Source organism: Dysidea avara, chromosome 3, assembly GCF_963678975.1.
Source record: "Dysidea avara chromosome 3, odDysAvar1.4, whole genome shotgun sequence".
In the NCBI taxonomy this organism is placed as follows: domain Eukaryota; kingdom Metazoa; phylum Porifera; class Demospongiae; order Dictyoceratida; family Dysideidae; genus Dysidea; species Dysidea avara.
This window is the reverse complement of record NC_089274.1, coordinates 12,696,361-12,710,395: the sequence shown is the minus strand read 5'-3', so window position 1 is coordinate 12,710,395 and position 14,035 is coordinate 12,696,361. Positions and strand designations below refer to the sequence as shown.

The 14,035-nt window shown below is 37.8% G+C and overlaps 1 protein-coding gene across 1 annotated transcript in view; it reads right to left on the bottom strand.

The window, feature by feature from the left end:
- LOC136249431 (fibroblast growth factor receptor 3-like) overlaps positions 1-14,035 on the bottom strand; it is a 126,615-nt gene that overhangs the window by 84,565 nt on the left and 28,015 nt on the right. The window lies entirely within an intron of this gene.

Genomic DNA, 14,035 nt, shown 5'->3' with positions numbered 1-14,035 from the left:
CTGAAAGGGCTGTCCAGACAGTAAAGAATCTACTCAAGAAGGCTGTCCTTGACAAACGTGATCCTTATTTAGCACTTTTGGAATACAGAAATACACCAGTGTCTGACGCACTAGGTTCCCCTGCTCAACGGCTCATGGGACGCAGAACCAAAACTCGGCTTCCAACTTCGAACAAACTTTTACAACCTAAAACAATCCACCCTAAAACAGTACAAAATGAGTTGACGAAAAGAAAAAGACAGGCAGAAGTACTACTATGATAAACGTACAAAGCCACTCAGAGAATTTTCAAAGGGGGACCAAGTAATGTTTAAAGGAAGAGATAGATGGCATCCAGCAACTGTATTAAATATGTTCGCTCCTCGGTCATATGTCATTAAAACCCCACAAGGACAAGTCTATCAAAGGAACCGACAGCACTTAAAGGCTAGAAACACCAACACTGAAAATGAACTTGATGCTAGTGATGATTGGTTAGAGGATGATACTATAAATGACACTATGGAGACAGGCATTGTTGAAGGAGAAAGTCCACTGCAGAACCCAATTGCACTGCCTACTAACTTGAGACGTTCACAAAGAACGATTAGAAAACCCACGAGGTACACTGATTCTGGATATTAAACTTGTGATGCACACACAGTTATTATTGATTGTACTTATGCACACATAATCAATGTTGTCAGTTGTAGTTGTATCCCTACAACACACTTCTGTAACAAGGGAGATGTAACATGCGTACACCATACTAATGCTGTTGTAACATGCGCATGCGTTGATTTTACACGTGATAAGATTATTCTAGAAGGTGAACATTACAGTATTGAACAAAATGATTGCTATAACATGCCAATGTAGGGATTTTCCCACCAAACTATGCTGTAATACCATCATTTATCTCTTGTTGTTTCACTACTTTTTTGCTTGGATTCCTACTTCATTTTTAAATTAATAATTTTAATATACTAGTGTTCTATTAGAAGTCCTCAAAATATGTGCACTCTATTAGAGTAGTACAACAATACCAAGTATTGAAGTAAAGCATGCAATAGATCTACCAATGGAAGTTCTAGAGCATTCTATGTATGTTCTATTAGGAGTCCTCAAAATGTGTACTCTGTTAGAGTATTTTATACAACAATATTACCAAATATTGCATGCAATAGGATCTATATATCTATACATAAAGCTAAAAAGTCGTCAATCCGTCTATCATGCCGCCTCTTACTCCCCAGTTCTTGTGCCTGTCAACATGTTCCGTGCTCAAAACAAAGCGCTCACCATTCAGCTACTTCAAGATTATCGCGAGTTCACGCGTACTTCCTTTCACTCTGTATAGTGAGTTGAAGGCCAAAGTGTAGAGAAAACTTGAGCAACAGTCCTTTGAAAACCACAACACATACTGTTAAGTGGTAGAACGGGTACCTGGTAGAACACCTGATTAGCGTGTAAGAGGTCATGGGTTCGAAATCACGTGTTGGCAGATTTTTTTTCTTTTTACTCGGTACCTTTTTGTGCACACCTTTTCATAAAACATAACTTTTAGCTCATCGTATCTTGGCATGCAAAGCACGTATCGACACGAGACTTTAGCGAAATTAAACTCCCATCATCTGGCAACTCGAGTGTTGTTGTAGCAAATCAATACGTACTTTTGTTCGCTCTTTATAGGGCGATGTAGGAACTGGTGTAGGGAAGGATCACTGAAAAGTTGAGCTACATTCCTGTCAAAACCATAGATAAACTTTTCAAACATACTTAGTGCAGTTAATATAAACATCTTAGGCCTTTATAAGGCCTTCTGGTATACAGGCTCTGCCTTTACCAAGTACTTTAATCATAATCAATCATAATAAACAACTGTGGCAATTTGCACACCTCCCTTAACCCAAAGTTATTATAACCAACCTGGGTTAAATCCCCATCTAGGTCATAACTTTTTTTTCACTTTTGGGACCTTCTTTATGCACCTTTTTGTTATATCTGTTCTATACAAGTCTTCATCTACAAACTCTTATGCTCAGTTTTTCAGCACTGGCACTTAACTGCCTCATATCATAGGGACTCTTATATATAGCACTTTTGAGGAAGGGCAGGCGAATTGCCAACATATTTGTCCATCTCTGTGTTGGTCCAGTGTGTTGTATTAGAGTAGGTAAAAGCTTCTTTCACACTTACAGCTGCAGTATCCACAATATCTACATCTATGTTTTAAGCACATAGGTGTGCACTGACATGCAAAATTGTTTGTTCAGATTTACCTCATTACTGCTGTAGTGAATAGGCAGCTTGCATGATTGGACAGATACTACTGTGCATCTGAAAAATGATAATACTGGAACCATGCAGATACTGTAGTTTACACTGAGAATCTGTGTCTGACCTGGCACTACTGTTTCACTATAATTTTGCTTGCATACTTTCACTCTAAAGGATCATACATTACCTTAATGGTCAATTACACTGCAGGTGTTTTAAAACTGGGTTTTTGTATGGCAAGAGGTATATGTGTCAGTGCAACATCAGAATAGCATAGGACAAGTTCTGAACCTCCATGCAGTAACTACAATTGCAAATTGTGTTGGCTTTAAATTATGCCCAAGTTCATTTCTCTTTATGACAGTTGGTAAGGTAAACATCATGTAGAAACTGAAACCGTACCATGTGTACACCACCTGTAATGTAGGGTATACTGTATATACAATTGCCTTAGCTCGCATGCAGTTTAACTAATTAGCCTTGCATGCTCATTATTTTACTATATGTACTTTACAAATGCCATATGATCATGTACTTTAAAGCACTATCGACATGCATGTTACACAGAAAATATAGGACACTAATATTTATACTTGGTATTATATTAATTATTGTCGCATTAGTTGCCCTGCATGTAAAGCAGGTAGTTACCAATGCTTTTGTTTGTTCTTTACAGCATGTTGAAGTCACTGGTAGGGAAGACACACTGAATAATTGAACTACATTCCAAAAACAATAAACTTTAGTGTTTTGCATCATTAATTTCAGCAGGATGGCATAAGGAAACCTCATGCTCTTTAAAAATGTGACATCGCCATGCACACTACATAGCTACATGAACAGTTCTGGTACTTCCTCTTCCTGGCATTAATGTGGAGATGGTCCTGCACATAGGGCAGGTACCAATGCTAGTATATGTATATAAAGCTGAAGAGCTGTCTGTCTATTTGCTTCGTGATGCCGCTAACTCGGCAACCAAAGTTTGTATTGATATGGGACTTTTACGAAATTAAGTGCTCATCATCTGGCAACTCCAAGTTTGTTGTTACAAATCACTATGTGCTTTCGTTCGCTCTCTACAGAGTGCTGAAGGTATTGGTGTAGAGGAAAACTTGAGCTACATTCCTACGAACAAACAGCCAAAGCATTAGCACATAGAACTGCTAGCCCAAAGGTCCAGCCTGCCCATGACAACATTTTTTCTTCTCAGTCCTGCCTTTTCGTGACACACTTATTCATGTCAGCTATTGACCACACTTACTTGGCAACCTGTGCACGCATCGACATGATTCACATGCAAAACAAAACATTCACTATCTGGCTATGTCGCAAAGTTTATTATAAGCTTCTACATGCGTTCCTTCGTCCGCTACAGCACGTTGAAGGCCATGATGTGGAGAAAACTTCAGCTGCATTACATCGCCAACCACACAATAAACAGCTCAGTTGGTAAAGCACTGCTGTGTGTAGGGTGAGGGTTCACCAGTGACAAAACTTTTATTTCATATACCTTTTTGGTGCATACTCAACTTTCATAGTATTTTTTAGTTTTTTTTAATCTGCTTTACCAGTTAGGCACTGGAGTAAGCTCATAGCATCCTGGTATTGTTCACACCATATGATTGTAGGAAAAGTGTATAGCAGCTCATTTGATAGGTATGGGCAAGCCAATTGGGTGCATGTTCGTTTGTCTGTGTGTTTGTCCTGTGTGTTCTATTACAGTAAGTGCCTTCTCTTTGTAACTCCAATTCTTTGTGATGTTAACTACTTGCCTAAATTATAAAAACAATTAGCCAAGAAGTGTACTCCTGTGTGTTAAGTTAATTTTGCTCAAACCTTTGCTTGCAGTATAGCTACAATAAATAGTACCACTTTAGATAGTTGACCATGTTATTACAGTGCCTGCATGATAGGACAGCACCACATAATTTGCACATGCCTTAATAATTATTGGTTTAGCTTACATGCAATTCTGCTGTTTAGTTTACCCGCATGTTCACATAATTTTAACTATTAGACTTGCATGATGGTGGAATAAGGTTCATGCAAAAGATATCACCATGCAAGCTACTTTAGGACATGATCTTTAATGCTTTATTCCCAATGCACTGATCTATGCATTGGGAATGAAGCATGGTTCATGTTATTGTGGTTAATGTGGAATCTGAAATGGTCCTGCATGTAGGGCAGTTACCAATGCTAGTACAATTACTGTTTTGCCTTCTAATCATTTATACGTAGATAAGAAGAACTATGAATCTCATAAAGTACAAAAAGAAGTAAAATCCAAACAAAAACAGCCAAGCTGTGAAAAAATGGTGCGGCCTTAAAATTAAAAGGCCTAGGTGAAAAAAGTTATGAAATCAAAGGTGGCGGCCACGAAATGGATGTAAATGCTAATAATGGCTGTGTGCATTGTTAAAATCTGTTGTCACTAACATCATTGCAGCCATTCATGGTGCCACCTTTAATTTCACAACTTATTTCACCCAGGCTTTTAAAGGCCACACCATTTTTATATAGCTTTGCTGTTTTCCATGGATTTCACTTCTTTTTTATTTTAAAAACCCCAAAGCCAACCATAAACTGACTTTGCTTATGATAAACATCATAAAGATTTTGTCATTTCTGATTAACTGAATATCCACCATGATGGCAGGATGTGGTGTTTATTGGATACAATAAAGCCAGTACATCAACTATAAGCAATTCAAAGTGTCTTCTACTATATGTTGCAACATATCATAGTATTAAGATAAACCTTGACCGCAACTTCTGCAGGGCAAGAAGAGAGGCATATTCAATGGCGGGGCTCCTTCAGGAGGCTACAACTTGGCTTCTGGTAATTTATTCTGCTTGAAACTTACACAGCTGTAACTCGCCCAGCATGGATCAAATTAACCTGAATATCTAATCTCTTCCTTTCTCCTGACAAAGTGGTTAGATTTAGAAAGACAGTTGCAACAAACCTGAGGCAATGAAGTAAACTCATGCTCCAATAGCATGTATACATTTTCTGCCCTGCGGAAGTGTTTATGTATTATGCATCTATCAAAGTTTTGTCCCACCTACCCCCATGCAGGAAAAAGAAGGGCATAACAATGGATTAGATTAATTTTATGCCCTAGGTGTGGGGGTTTGGACAATGCTTGTACAATAGGATCCAGATACTCAAATGGAGAAAGGAATGGATTAGACCTACAATTTTGCCCCAGTGTAGGGGAATTAGATAGGTAAAATTTCACCTATTACCCCTCTTTGCCCACATGGGGATAGGTAGGGCAAACCTTTGATAGGTACATAACTACATGCTGTGACATCAGGTGTTACCGCTCTATAGATTAATTTCACACACATTTTCATGCCATATGTAATCAACACTGACCTTCGCATTGTCTTTGTTTTGTATAAATGTTTTACATCGTTATCAGTAGTTGTCCAAGCCATAATAAGAACACATAACCTTCACTGATCCTCCAGGCCACACCTATCACTGAGCCTAACGGGTATTAGTCTTCTCCTAAGAACACTTGACTTGGTACGCATTAAGTCACTAATCCCACTTCTGCTGCTACTTTCTGATCCCACTGGAATAATCATGGGCTTTATAGATGCGTACTACAATCATTACAACACAGAGGTTCCTGGGATTAGACTACACAAAGCCCACGAGTTTAATTGATCTTGCGGTTAGAAGTAAATCTCTTTCCACAATCACCATATGTGACTAGATTTTACAAAGCCGATCCAAATCGCACATCAGGCAAAATCAAACTAACACCACCAGTGGATAGCTACACTATCGTACTACTAGTTTTGACCCTCAATACTACTCAAACTACTTGAGGCTGGTTTTAACAGACGTCTTTTCTGGGTGGTGTGGAGTGCTCAAATGGTGGTTTCAGTCCTTGTGAAGGACCTGGCTTGGCAAGAATCAGTGGTTTACTGGTGGACAGCCTTATAATGTTGGCCAGACGTTTTCTCTGTTGATTTTGCTACATATCAGCCACTAAGGAGCCAGCACAGCATTGTAATCTCTTTTCTGGACTCCAATCGTGGTCTGCCTCCATTTTGAGGTCTATCTCTTGCCCTCCCTGCCACCCCCACCCTCCACCCCTTTGTGAGCACTCGTGATACTACTTTGCTCATCCAACTGCTCAGATTTTCTATCTTATTTGGTGGGAAACTCTACAACCAGCTACAAGTACTGGAAGTGGCCTGAAAGGTAACAGATTGATGCATCTTTTGTGTAAATTTCATACCTGTATTTGCTATCCTTGGAGAGTTATGCTGGCTTCAATTTTTTAAAATCGTTTATCTTGAAACTTCTAATGTGCGATTTGGATCGTTTTTCCAAAATCCAGTCACATATTTCCTTTAAACTCTCACAGTGTATTTATATGATGATCTAGGCAGTGCCTTTCAAAGCTTTTGTTTGTCCAGTTGGCATCTTCATGTAAAATCTGCCAAAATTCTAGTCACTGTTTATACTAGCACTTTGCAACACAATTGAAAGGTTTATTGTACTTATATTGTAAAAATGATAGGAGAGGTTGAGAAATGAAGGACAAAATCATACATATGGCTTTGTGATTTTAAATCTTGCAAAGATAACCATCCAAACTATTCAGGGCATGCACAACAACATTCAATCAACTAAGTTCTCAGCACTGATTCATCTAGTACTAGCAGCTAGGTGAGTAAATTAGTATGGCTTCAAAAATTGTTTGTCACTAGTATGAAGTTGAAGCTTGTCATATGTCCATGAGCTGAAGTGTTTAAAATGGTACACATCATGTGAATTGTGGTGAGGGGATTGCAAAACCATTGCTTAAATAGAGTGACTGTGCTTGTTGCACTTTTACTTACTTGCCCATGCAACTCACCGCTTGATCTATACCAAAACAGCCAAGCTGTGAAAAAGGCCAGGATGAAAAAAGTAAGGTGGTCACAGCTTGGCACTTCTTTAGTAATAATTGGTACAATTAAAGTAAAGAGGATAGCATTAGATTTTACATATTGCACTGATAGCCTGCTGCAGCCAGAAAGAAAAAAAAAGACTTGAATTACATTAATACTTAATTAAAATTAGGGGTAGGAGCAATGTTGCAGCAATTATAGCAAGGGAAAAGGAAATGATATGTGCATGAATTGCTTGGATTAAAGTCAGGGTGGATCTAGGATTTATAAAAGGGGGGCTAACTGAAGGTACTAACCTCTTGGGTGGAGGTGTGTGAAAAACAGCTCGGGACTAGGGGGTCTGGGGGCATGCCCCCCAGGAAATTTTTGAAAAATAGATGCTAAAATACTGCAATTTGGAGACATCTCCACATAAAATGCATATTTCTGCCTGTAGATATTTTATATACTGTATACTGCCTTCATATTATAGGCATGGCTCTCTGCAGCATTTATTAATGGAAAGGTTTGTGTAGCTAGGTTCAGACAGCCAAGCACATGATGCACAACAATTGCACAACAATAGGTACATGTTAGAATAATAATGTCGAAACTGGAATTTGAATGATACGAGATTGAATCTGAGACCATTTTCAATGGAAATTGTGTACCTGAATGAAGTATTGCCATCCATAACAATTGCACAAGTAGATGAATCAAGCCTTTTAAACAGACCAAAGCACTTCATTGTATGTATAGGTACAGGTAGATTTGGAAAAATTCCATAACAGAACCACCCACTGAATGTTCTATTAGAGCTGTAGTTAGGTGACTGCTCTATTAGAGTATCTAGATCTTGTACAATTTCCATGCTGACCCAGGTCCTTATTGCACAATCTTTAACCTAAATCCACTGATAATACCTTGGAAAATGTTTATAAGGTGGATTTGGAGTATTTGTATTATTAGTGATCATATAATTATGCTAAGACAAAATTTCATTGTAACACTCAGCATATTTATCAAGTAAAGCCTAAAAGTGAAGTGGGGGGGGGGGCTTCAGCCCCCAAAGTCCCCCCTGGATCCACCCCTGAAAGTGTTCTGTAAAATGGTTCCACAAGTGCTCGTAAATTATTGATTTGATTGTGTTGAAGTGTAGTTTAGTATTGATAGGGGGAAGAGCATTCCAAAGTCTAGGGAGCAATTGAAATAGAAACTATGAATTTTATTATTTGATGAACAATTGTGAAACAACTTGTGAGCTGTAGCTGATTTTGTCCTACTATTAGAGAAGGCTACATAATTGAGAATATTAAAGTGGTCACTTGGCTGTTTTAGAGATTTCACAAAAAAAAGTAGATCATAATAATCAAGAGTATACATCAGTGAGAGTAAACTCTTGATTATTATGATCTATTTTTTCTTATGGCCAACTTTGAGGCTTCTTGTTTTTTTTCTCTTGAATTGAACTATGTGTCTGTTAAATGTTCATCATCAGGGGCGTACCGAGGAGGGTTTCCAGGGGTTTCAGGAAACCCCTTTGGATTTTACCCACTACTTGAAACATTAAGAAATTGAAACTTCAGGTTTCCAGAATCTGGAATCTATCATGGAACAGGACACATTTTAAACTTTTATTTTAGTTAAATAATAGTTTCTAACATTATAGCAACACTTATAGCATTTTTCTGAATTATGACTTTGGTAAAAAGATCGAGATACTCTAATAGAGCAGTCAGACAATATAAACTATAAACTACTCTAATATAACAGTCACTTAGCTGTAGTGGAAACCCCTTTTCAAAATTCCTGTGTACGCCCCTGATCATGTAGTCAAAATGAACCTTGTACAGGGTGTTATGTATAGCTGAACTATCTACAAGGTGACTTTTTACATGGCTGAATGCTTTACAGGGTGACTTGTTTGTAGCTCAACTCTTTACATGGTGACTTGATTGTAGCTGATCTTTCTACAAGGTGGCTTGTAACATAGCTGAACTCTACAGAGTGACTTCTGAAATTTTTACAAGGTGACTTGTTTGTGGGTGAACTCTTTGCATGGTGACTTGATAGTAGTTGATCTCTCTATAGAGTGACTACATGGTGACTTTTTGTAGCTGAACTATTCACAGGGTGATTTGTTTGTGGCTGAACTCACTACAAGATGATTTGTTTGGAGCTGAACTCTCTTGATTGTAGCTGATCTCTCTAAAGGGTGAATTGTAGTATTACTGATCTCTATCCAGGGTATTTGTTTTGGAGTTGAACTCTCTACATGATGACTTGATTGTAGCTGTTCTCTCTTTAGGACGACTTGTAACAATGCTGAACTCTCTACAGGGTGACTTGATTACAGCTAGTTTCTATACAGGATTACTTGTTCGTATCTAGCTAAAATGTTTACAGGGTGATCTTTTTTGTGGCTGAACTCACTACATGGTGGTTTGATTGTAGCTGATTTCTCTATGGGTGACTTGTAACATAGCTTAACTCTACAGGGTGACTTTTTGTAGCTGAACTCTCTACATGGTAACTTGATTGCAGCTGACCTCTCTACAGGGTGACTTGTAATATAGATGAACTCTCTACTGGGTGAAGTTGAACTCTCTACTGGGTGAAGTTGAACTCTCTACTGGGTGAAGTTGAACTCTCTACATGGCAACTTGATTGTAGCTGGATGTTATAATGGAGTGACTTATTACGTAGCTAATAGGTTGATTGTACTATTAGAGTATCTCAATCATGCACTTGTTACACCTTCGTAGTGGTATTATCCTTGTAAACCACTTTATTGATTAATACGTATATACCTATTCAACTCATCCCATTAACTAGTTTGCCTGGTGGGTGTGGCAAGTAATATTTTTTGTTAATCATGCATTTATTACACATGGTTGGTATTTTCATTATAACTCCATGGTTGTTAACATTTCTTTTAAACCACAAAAGGTTGCACTACGATGGTTACTCCATATACAGACTGACTGTCAAGTTAATCCTCAAGTTATTCCTTCAAGCAGTTTACCCTGTGGCCTTAACAAAAAATCACTTTCGCATTTCTCACAAAACTCCCTTGTTCTTTATTTGATGTGTGCAAGTTTGGACTGTAAATGTGCTGCATTATGCTCTTACTCAATGACTATTGTATTGTTGTAAAGATCTGAACAGCATATATAGTTACTTAGACATGTACAACAACCTACACAAAAACTTTGTATACAGTATGAATCAATAGTTTTATTTGTAGTACAAATTATGTGTGCACAGTGCAAGCCAGTGGTGAGCTACAGCTATTGTATGGTCTGATTTTCTTGCAACTATAAAATGCATACATGTAGGGTTTTTGTTCAGTAGGATATATAACAGCATAAGCACTCCATGAAACTGTTTGCATTGCATCAATATAAGCACATGCAAGGCAATATCAAAACGAAGGAAATGATGCATGATGATGAGAATGAAAGATGATGAGAATGAAAGAAGTTAAGACCAAACACAAAAAGTGATTGTTTGTTGAATACATAAGAGACATCTGGCATATGTAAGTGTGTTTGTTATAATGACATTAAATGTACAATGCATTTTAAGAGAATCCGTGTAGCAGAAAGTCAGAAACATACATAACATCAAAATCTGTTGAATAGGCAAATGATGCGGCCAAGTACAGTCAGTGTGGGCATGTGACCCACAAGTATGTATTTTTTAAAAACCAAGAATTTTTTTTTCATTTATCTGTAGTTTGAGGTTGTATACAATCACTGGACTGGACTAGCGGACTGGACTGGTAGACTGGACTACTGGATTTAGGTATTTTCCCTTTTTAAATCAAATGTTTGGGAAACTGGTTGTAAGTATGCTAGTCTCATGTAGTTAGACCACTTCCCCACATTTAAAGAAACCCACACACAAACTAAAGAAAGGTGTGATCATGCCAGACTTGTCAACTTCAGCTATGTATAGAGGTTCTAATAGTTCTTGCACGTCAACAAATCTAAAACAGAAGTCACATGCGGTAATTATAGTTTAAAATTCAAATTGAATCAACTTGATTGGTTGAAATCTTGTACACATGATTTCACTTGTTGTTGCTGTCGTGCAAAAACTATAGAACCTTTGCATCAGCTATGGAATAGCAAGACAGTTAACTGTCACCACTTAATTTAGCCGACTCCATGACTACAACTTGTAGGATACATGGTTACTACAACACTACATACACATGTGCTGTATGGTTTGTACTTCATGATAAGACGAATGGTAGTCGTACAATAGAGATTATGTCAAGAAAGAGAATTGCACACAATCCTAAGATAAGAGATAGTGCCAAGTAGACAGGTTCACCTGCATATTTTACATTCAATGTAGCAATAGCTACAATCAATTGCCCAAATATGTGCTAAAATGAAAAACAAACAAAACAAAATAACTGAGTCCACCAGTCCAGTCCACTAGTCCAGTCCAGTGATTGCATACAACAGTAGTTTGATGGTGCCTGACCAGAAATTAACCATTTTTGCTGTGGAAATTCCCATGGGATGGGGCACCTCCTGTTTTAAATTTGAGCTTAATCAACCCATCCATCACTGAGATATGCACCTTCAAAGTTTGTCTTAGTTTTTTTTCATATTTTACTTCTTTTCCTTCTTTTTACTCCACTTAGAAAAATTGCTATTACTCATGTGTGCTTTAGTAAATTTACTTCAAAGTTGTAGGGTAGTAAGAGCATAAAGCAGCAGCACATTTATAGTCAAAGTTGTGTACACATCAGACAAAGAACAACGGAGTTATGCCCAATTTTTGAGAAATGCAAAAGCAATTTTTTGTCACGGCCACAGGGTAATAAATCACTTGAAGGAATAACTTGAAAATTGGTCTGTACATGGGGTATCCATCGTAGTGCAGACCTTTTGTAGTTTGAAAGAAATTTTGCTAACAGCCATAGAATTATAACAAAACGCCAACCATGTGTAGAAAAGCACAATCAAGTTTTGTTAATTACTTGCCATGCCTACCAGGCAAACTAGTTAATGGAGTGAACTGAAAATAGGTATATATTAGGTAGATTAATTATTTTAGAAAGGCCTTTCAGTGGTTTAAAAGGAATCAGATTAGAAACCACTGACTAGGCGTAGCAAATGCTTGATCTAAATACTCTAATAGTGCAGTCACCCTATTAGAACATTCAGCTAAATAATAATACTCGATTAGAGCGTTCAGCTACAATGTAGAGCATTCAGCTACAAACAAGTCACTCTCTAGAGAATTCAGCTATGTAAAAAGCCACTCTGCAGAGAGTTTAGCTTTATTAAAAGCCAAAAATACAGTTCAGCTACAAACAAGTCATCTTGTAGAGAGTTCAGTTATGTTGCAAGTCACCCTATAGACAGTTCAGCTATGTTACAAGTCAACCTGGAGAGAGATCAGCCGTATTTCAGTTACTATGTAGAGACTTCAGCTACGTAACAGGAGTTCAGCTAACAACAAGTCACCCATGCCAGTACAGAGTTCAGTCACAAACAAGTCATCTCATAGAGAGTTCAGCTACAAATATCACCCTGTAGAGTTTGGCTATGTTAGAAGTCAATCTGTAGAGTATGTTAGAAGAAGTCACTCCATAGAGAGAGATCAGCTACAATCAAATCCCCATGTAGTAAGTTCAGCTACAAACAAGTCACCCTGTAGAGAGATTAGCTATAATCAAGTCACCATGTAGAGAGTTCAGCCACAAACAAGTCACCCTACAAAAATTCAGCTACGAATAAGTCACCATGTAGAAAGATCAGCTGCAATCAAGTCACCTTGTATAGAGTCACCATCAGCTACAATCAAGTCACCACACAGAGCTTAGCTGCAAACAAGTCAACCTACAGAGTTATCAGCAATGTTACAAGTCGTCCTGTAGAGATCAACTACAATCAAGTCACCATGTACCGTGCAGAGAATTCAGCTCCAAAACAAGTACCCTGAATAGAGATCAGTAATGCTACAAGTCACCCTGTAGAGAGATCAACTACAATCAGGTCACCATGTAGAGAGTTCAGCTCTAAACAAGTCACCTTGTAAAGAGTTCAGCTAAACAACAAGTTACCCTAAAGAATTCAGCTAACAACAAGTCACCCAGTAGAAAGTTCACCTACAAACAAGTCACCCTGTAGAAAATTCAGCTATAAACAAGCCCTGTAGAGTTCAGCTATGTTATAAGCCAACCTGTAGAAAGATCAGCTACAATGAAGTCATCATGTAGAGAGTTGTGCTATCACCCTGTAGAACATTCAGCCATGTTAAAGTCACCTTGCAGATAGTTTAGCTATACATAACACCCAATATACAGGGTTCAGTTACAGAACAAGTTACCAATAATAGCTATATACATGATGATCATTTTTACTGTTTACAATAATTATATAGACAGTCACATAGTTGTACACCAACAATAGTGTTTTTCTTTTTTGATGATAAAGAAAAAAACACGTTAAAGGAAGCCTCAAAGCTTGGTGCTTACAGTTACAAAAAGAAGTGATATCCATACCAAAACAGTCAAGCTGCGAAAAAAGGGTGCAGCCCTCTAAAAAGGCCAGGGTGAAGAATGTTAAGAAATCAAAGGTAGTTGCAATGATGCTAATGCCAATCATTTTAATGATCACTGTCATCATTAAAAATGATTAGCATTAGCATCACTGCAGCCATTTCTTGGCTGCTACCTTTGATTTCACAACTTGTTCACCCTGGCTTTATTGGAGGGCTGCACCCTTTTTTTCACAGCTTGGCTATTTTGGTATAGATCTCTCTTGCAAGTGAAATGCTTTGCAAATTACCCGACATTGGAATGGAAATATCACGGAAACTTCTGGAGAAATAGCAGAGAAATATTAATAGC